This window comes from Cervus canadensis, chromosome 6, assembly GCF_019320065.1.
Source record: "Cervus canadensis isolate Bull #8, Minnesota chromosome 6, ASM1932006v1, whole genome shotgun sequence".
Classification (NCBI taxonomy): domain Eukaryota; kingdom Metazoa; phylum Chordata; class Mammalia; order Artiodactyla; family Cervidae; genus Cervus; species Cervus canadensis.
In genome coordinates, this window is record NC_057391.1 from 48,568,035 (window position 1) to 48,575,766 (window position 7,732).

Here is a 7,732-nt window from a genome sequence, read left to right on the forward strand (position 1 = left end):
GCATGGGATCTGAGACAAGAAAAGTCTTTCTTGTGCAGAGAAGTAGAATTGAGAGCAGAAGATGCTGGGGCCGCAGTGGGGTGAGCATAAAAAACAGCAGGTTGAAGACCTGGCACTGAAAATCCAGATTTTACTTACTGTTTGATAAGTAGCGGTGTGACTTGGCCCAATCCCCACCCTTCTCAGAACTCAATTTTATCTGTAAAACAGGATCTTCTGTCAGGAGGGAGGAGTCATCCTGGAGGATAGGAGTCCTATCCTGGTTTCAGACCCATTTTGGAGACTGGGTTAAAAGCACTGCCCCATTTTTTCTGGACTCAGGTAGGACCTGGAAATCTATATTTATGGTTCATCTTATTTTAAATGTGAGTTATTTTGTTGTTTTTGAATTATTACATGCAATGGATTCAAAAGTTAAAAAAAAAAAGTATTTGTATACTGGAAAGTTCCTTTCCAATGCTCTGCCCTCATGTACCATCCCTCTTGAAATAGACTTGATGTCAGTTTCTTGGTATCTTTCCAAAGATGTCAATGATGGTTTTAACATGTAGCCCAGATGATTGTGCTACAGCTGGTTTGAAGACAGGCATTTGGAATGTCTGCTCTAGAATTTCCCTACTGCAGTTGAGGGAAATAAAGCTTGGAGACATTAAAATATCACTCCTCGTGGAGTGTTTGGGAGCTGACAGCAGTACTGCTGTCTGGTGGTCTTGAATCTGTGCTTGGCGTGTCTTAAGGCCTCTGCTTGCTGTTGTCATTATCTTGCTGAGGGCCACTGCTGTGTGGGACTGAAGGGCTATGGGGTGTCCGCCTCCGAGCATGGAACCTTGCCAGGAAGGGTCTCCCACACTTAGAGCCAAACACCAGGCTGGGCTTCAGAATTGCTGGATGAACGGCTGTGGGACCCCTAGGCGCTGCCTCAGAAGGAAGCCTGGCAAGGTGAAAAAATGCATCTCTTTCCCATGCCCTTGGGAAGATGAGCACTCCACTGTGGGCACCGCCTCTTTCCCTCCTCTTTCTGTCTTTGGTGGCATCAAAAAGTTAAATGCAGCAAATGTTTCCCCAAATTGACTGATTGCATAACTGGAAAATCTTCCCAGAAAAGGAGCTGGAAATTCTAGAGAGTAAAGAGCCTTCACCCCTGATATTTAACTTAGTAATGGCCTTAAGGACCTTCCAGCAATGGTCCCAGCAACCCTTCGTTTCCACATACTCCTGCCCTTAGCTAATAAATAACACAATGAAGCTTCACCAGGGGTCTGGTTTTGGACAAATTATCTTTTCAACACTTGGATCGGTTTACTTCATAGCTTGGTTGTTTCCTGTTTCTCAGCATCCAATTGGCTCGCCTTGGAGCTGGCTGTGAGTATAGGCTTTGTGTGCAGCATACGAAGAATTCCTCTGCATTACTTAAAATCCAGCGTTCCCCTCTCTAGAGCTCCCGGGGGACAGCCCTATGCAGTGGGAGGGGCCCTGACTAGCCGTCCAGGCACCTGGGTTCTGGTCCCAGCTGTGTGCTGACTCCACACCCTTGGGGCCAGCTTCCTGCTCTGCACAGGCTAACGCCTCTCGTCCATGCAGCTTCCCCATGTTGCATTGTTTCACTTTAGTCTTATCACTGCCTTAAGAAGAGGGCACATGAGTCCTGTTTTATTGATGGCAATGAGATTTGAGAGGAACTTGGGAGCAGCAGTATATGGGCTAGTGTTCCAGGCATTGTTCCATCCATCAGGAGGAGTGATGGGACCCTAACCCCCAGCCTCTGCCCTGCCACACGTCGCCATCACCACATCCTCCCCCTCCTCTCCTCCTCCAACCCCAGCTCACCCTTTCGTTATTGTTCCCACTCTGCTCACTGACACTCACTCCCCACCGACCCAGAACTTGACCCCACATCCCTTGACTTCCCCTCTCTTTCTGTCATTTACTTACATGTTTCAGCAGAATGACTGCCCTGTGCTCCATGTCAGGTGTATACTAGGTGCTGGGAATACCTAGCCAGTGAGATGTGTTGGTTTATGGAGCTCACAGTCTAATGTGAGAGACAGAGAAGTAAATAAATCATTATAATATCATAAATTCTGTACTAGGAAGAAGAAAAGTTGCAATGGGAAGGCAGAGGAAGAAAGGGATACATTTTTATTTGAGCAGGAGCTAGAGTGAGTTTTGGGGGGATATTTTATAGAGAAGGTGACATTTGAGTTTTTTTAAATACCTCCCTACTACCAAAAGTATTTTAGAAGGATGAATACTGGGTAGAGATCAGGGAATGAGAACATGATGAATTATGTAGCCTACTACATATCAGGAACTTCTTACTTGCCCAGTAGCACATCACGAGTAGTTTCAGAGGCATATCCAAAGCTCAGAATCTTCATACTGACTCTGGGACATTAACTTCTAGGGGAGAAAGAGTACAGATAGAAGCAAACAAAAGAAAACCCAAAGTACATGTAATCAATCTCAAGGGTATTCTGAAGAACACAAATCCTCCCATGGGCAGCAACACCGGGCAAGTAGAACTCTACCTGCTACAGACAGGACCTTTCACCTCATGGGTGCCCAGCGCTTCCACCTGCCAGGCACTGCAGTGGGCTCTGGTGTACCAACACCAACTTGGCTCCTGCCTCCAGAGGTTTGGTTTGATTTATGCTTTTTGGATCTGCTTGCACATTTTCACACCAAATGACATTAATGGAAATGGATGAGAACTTACTAATTGAATTAAAGACTTTATATTCATTGTCTATTACAAGAACCCTTGCACTTAGCCAAGTGGGACTATTAGAATAGACAGAGTCAAAAGTGACAGTAAGACTGAGTCTGGAAGCAGGTGGGCTTCAGATTCTGGCTCTGCTGTCTGCTGTGACTTGAGGCAAGATGCATATATCCTCTATATCTCCTGTTCCTTTCCTATAAAACTGAGGAGAGAGAATAATAAATAGTTTGCAGTGCTGTGAGGATTTAAAGTATGCACCCAACAAACTAGGAGAAAATGTTTGCAACATATGTAACAGTCAAATTATCAGTATTCAGAATATATGAAGAGCTTCTGGAAATCAATAAGAAAAAGACAAGCCAATGCTGCTGCTAAAGTATCACCAGATACTTTCAGTCTTCACAATGGAGCACTCTTGGCCAAAGATTTTTTGGGGGAAGGGAGAGACAGTCAGCTGTCTAGTTAAAGTTAATACCATATAGTGTCCCTCATCAGTGTCCTTTTTAAAAAAAGTGCAGTAAGACAGCAGCAGTACAAAATGGCTAAAATAGATTTTTGGATCATACAGTATGTATCTTGGTTCATGTTCAAAGTCAGACTGATCTTTGAAACTAGTGGTTTTTAATCAAAGGTGACTTTTTATGAGGAGTATAATGTCTGCACTGCTGTTTTAAAACAATGTGAGTGCTTGGGTGTGTTTTTGTATGATTGAGCCCTTTCATCATAAGTGTGAACACGCTAGAAACAATATACTCATGTAGACTCACAAAATAGTAAGTAGATGTGATCTCAGTTGTAAATAGAAAAATCTAATTCAATAAACTCAATATCACCCCTTTCAAAAAAATATGTTTTCTTCAATAGAAGAATAAACATAAAGGTCAGTTCAGTTAGCATATGAAAATATCCTCATTCTTAGCAACAGTCTCAGTGCAGATTCACAATGATGAGATGCCATTAATATTGGTTAAATATACTTTCGTGTAGCTTTCCCATAAAATAAATTATACTTACTGACTCCTTTCCACTGCTGGGCAGAGGGAAAATAATGTGTTTTTAAACAAATGTTAAGTGAGGAAAATTTATTGCAGAATAATGCATAAAGCATGATACAGTGCAGATTGAAACATACACAAACATACTCTGTATGCCCATAGTGCACTTGTATTCTTGTAAATGTCTAGAAAAAGACTGAAAAACATTCCCACCAAATGTTTATCAGTGGCTACCTCAATGGAGGGGCCTGCCATGGTTGGTTGGTGGGAACTGTCAAAGGGCACTTTAGCTCTATCAGGAAAGTTTCAATTTCTTATAAGAATGTGTTCATAGATTAGTTTAAATGAGTACTTGTTGTTGTTAAGTCACTAAGTCATGTTTAACTCTTGTGACCCCATGGGCTGCAGCATGCAAGGCTCCTCTGTCTTCCACTATCTTCTGGAATTTGCTCAAAGTCATGTCCATTGAGTCAGTGATGCCATCCAACCATCTCATCCTCTGTCACCTTCTTCTCCTCCTGCCCTCCCAGCCTCAGGGTCTTTTCAGTGAGTCAGCTGGTCACATCAGGTTGCCGAAGTATTGAAATTTCAGCTTCAGCATCAGTCCTTCTAGTGAATATTCAGGATTGATTTCCTTTAGAATTGACTGGTTTGATCTCCTTGCAGTCCAAAGGACTCTCAAGAGTCTTCTCTAGCACCACAATTCAAAAACATCAATTCTTCGGTGCCCAGCCTTCTTTACGGTCCGACTCTCACAATGAGTATGTTAAATGGGTACATTAAGTGAGTAAAAATTTAGCATCTACATAAGAATTTACCTCAGCATGAGGAATGGTTAACATTTCCAGCTCAGAACCTGGACTGTCCTGGGCATACCTTGGCTCCACCATTTACTCTGAGCTTAGCCAAATCATCTAACTTCTTCTGCCTTAGTTTCCTCATTCTTGATATAAGCATAATGGTAGAATTTGCCAAGGGCAGTTGTTATGCAGATAGATGAATCAATACATATGAAAAACTTAGTGCCTGGCATGTAGAAAGGCTTAATAATATAGCTTTTACTATCATTGCTCTCCTTCCTATAATGGGGCAGCAAAAATCATCCCATATGGGAGACAGGAAGGCCCACATTTAGCCCAGTGACCTTCTATAGACATGGGAACTAAGACCAGAGAGATTCAATGACTTGTCCAAGTGATACAGTAAGCTTTACACTCCCAATTCAGATTCTGGTTCCCAAGTCTTAGTGCTCTAATAATACAAAATTAAATTCTTCAAGGCATAAAAACACTTGTACTCAGCTTCATTTCTGTGCCTATAAAATGTTAATGTCTTTTTCTTTACACACATCTTACCAGACTTCCTTAGGAAAAGTGCAACTCCAGTAAAAGCCTAACTTGTGGCCTGAGTATTTTGCTTGAGGGCAGAGGTGAAACACTCCTGGTTGTGGTGATTCTCCTGTTCCAGATCAATGCTCCAGGGAAATAAGTCACTAATTAGTCTTTGAATTTCAAAGCACGTTCATGTATTATCTTATTTAGTCTCCAAGACTCAGTGAGGCAGGTATTGTTATTATTCATAAATTAAAGAGGGGGAAATCAAGATGCAGAGCATTTAAGTAGTGTGTCCAAGAGTTTTAAAGAAGATTTAACTTTCTGCTAAATTAAATGGCATGTTTTAAATTATGTTTTTTTTAATTTAAGCAATGAAAAAAGTTTGGAATATGGTTTTTGTCATTTTTGCAGAGCTGGGATAAACATGTTAAAACACAGTCCATGAGAACATATATTTGTATAGATATTCTCTAACAGAACTCAAGTATCTTGCCATATTGACAGAATTTGCACACCGATGTCCATCTGAGAAAAAGTAGTTACCAATCCAGTGAAACAATATTTTCACTCTAGATTCACTAAAGGTCAAAAGTATCATTATGAAAGAGTGATCATAATTTCTAATGTTACACTTTTATTTTTAGTTTTGGGTGGCAAATGAGCATGAGTAGATAAATAGAGCCAAGTAACCTTTTAAGAAAAGTTTCAAAAACTCATGAGAACATGCCAAGAATCATGTGAGGTCCCCTCTCTTCATGAGGTGCCAACTGTCAACAGATCCAGAGTAGCTGAAGATGACATAGAAATATTAAAGACAAATACTCTCCATGGGAGTCAGCGCTCATCACTTCCAGAAGATGCTTTTGGAAACAAAGATACTCAGTTCTTAAACACAGGGCATGTGTCTGGATAAATATATTGGTTGATCCCACTCAATCCAGTCAGACCCACTGTCCATCCAAAAGTTTATGTGAATAGAGTCAAGCACTTAACTCTCTCCAGCCTGCAATTAATCAAGAGAGGCTTATCAGAGTGGGAGAGATGTGTCTATGGAGGCATGCACTATAGATATAAATGAGAAGAGGAAGGGGTTTGCACCAAGTTCCTTTGTCTTGAAGAAAAAGGGCCTCCTTGGACTTGCCTGATATAACACCTTTTCTTGTGGGGAAGGGAAACCCTATCTCCTGAGAAGGATTGTGCAGTCTGGAGGGTGTTTTAATGAACTTCTACCTTTGGGTACTGACAAGTGGTGAAGTGCAAAATGCAAACAGTGCAACAGAGAAATGCAAATGGAGCACTTGTTTGCTCAGCAGAGCCTACCCTACTAAGTGCTTAGTAGGCTGCGGCTTTGAAGGTGATGGATGGAGCGTGGGTACTTCGCCTAGCGAGCTTTCAGACTCCAGCTGCCCCCTGGACCACTCTGGTGATGAGATTCTCACAGTAGCATCTGAGAATGTTTGTTTTTCTGGTATAGACCTGCCATCTTTTATATGCAGCCTGAAGGGTGTTAGTGGCTCATCTTCCTTTTCCAGTGTCTGTAGCAATTGCGCACACTCCTCAGTACACAGGGTTTACTTTCAGTTTCTCTCCCCTAAGGGTTGGGAGCCTGGGAGGAGCTACTGTCCCGGTCGTGGTCATCCAGCCCTTTTGTCCCCAGGTTGTCCTTTCTGGTATGTGGCAAGGGGCTTACAAGGAGCTGGTACGCTGGCTTGCTCTTCTTCTCACTGTCACTGTAGGAGATACACCTACTGATCAGCAGAAGTTTCTCATATGAGTAAGGTCTTGACTTTGAGTGCTTGTTGATGACATCAGGAGATGTCAGTGAATATCTCTCTGCTTGCCAAAAGATTTTTTAAAAAGTCTCCACCCTAAGGAATAACCTGGACAAATTTGTAACTCAGTTCAGTTCAGTCCCTCAGTCATGTCCGACTCTTTGTGACCCCATGGACTGCAGCACACCAGGCCTCCCTGTCCATCTCCAACGCCCAGAGTTTACCCAAACTCATGTCCATTGAGTCGGTGATGCCATCTAACCATCTCTTCCTCTGTTGTCCCCTTCACCTCCTGCCTTCAATCTTTCCCAGCATCAGGGTCTTTTCCAAGGAGTCAGTTCTTCACATCAGGTGGCTAAATTGTTGGAGTTGCAGCTTCAGCGTCAGTCCTTGCAGTGAATATTCAGGACTGATCTCCTTTAGGATGGACTGGTTGGATCTCCTTGCAGTCCAAGGGACTCTCAAGAGTCTTCTCCAACACCACAGTTCAAAAGCATCAATTCTTCGGCACTCAGCTTTCTTTATAGTCCAAATCTCACATCCGTACATGACTATTGGAAAAACCATAGCTTTGACTAGATGGACCTTTGTTGGCAAAGTAATGTCTCTGCTTTTTAATATGCTGTCTAGGTTGGTCATAACTTTTCTCCCAAGGAGTAAGCGTCTTTTAACTTCATGCCTGCAGTCACCATCTGCAGTGATTTTGGAGCCCCCCAAATAAAGTCAGCCACTGTTTCCCTATCTATTTGCCATGAAGTGATGGGAACAGATGCCATGATCTTAGTTTCCTGAATGTTGAGTTTTAAGCCAACTTTTTCATTCTCCTCTTTCACTTTCATCAAGAGGCTCTTTAGTTCTTCTTCACTTTCTGCCATAAGGGTGATGTCCTCTGCATATCTGAGGTTATTGATA

General features: G+C 42.3%; 1 long non-coding RNA gene across 1 annotated transcript in view; it reads left to right on the forward strand.

The window, feature by feature from the left end:
• The first annotated feature begins 246 nt into the window (after nucleotides 1–246).
• LOC122443558 overlaps nucleotides 247–7,732 on the forward strand; it is a 241,333-nt gene continuing 233,847 nt past the window's right edge. The window contains exon 1 of the long non-coding RNA XR_006270059.1: nucleotides 247–321. This is a non-coding gene — a long non-coding RNA (uncharacterized LOC122443558). The remainder of the gene's footprint in view (nucleotides 322–7,732) is intronic.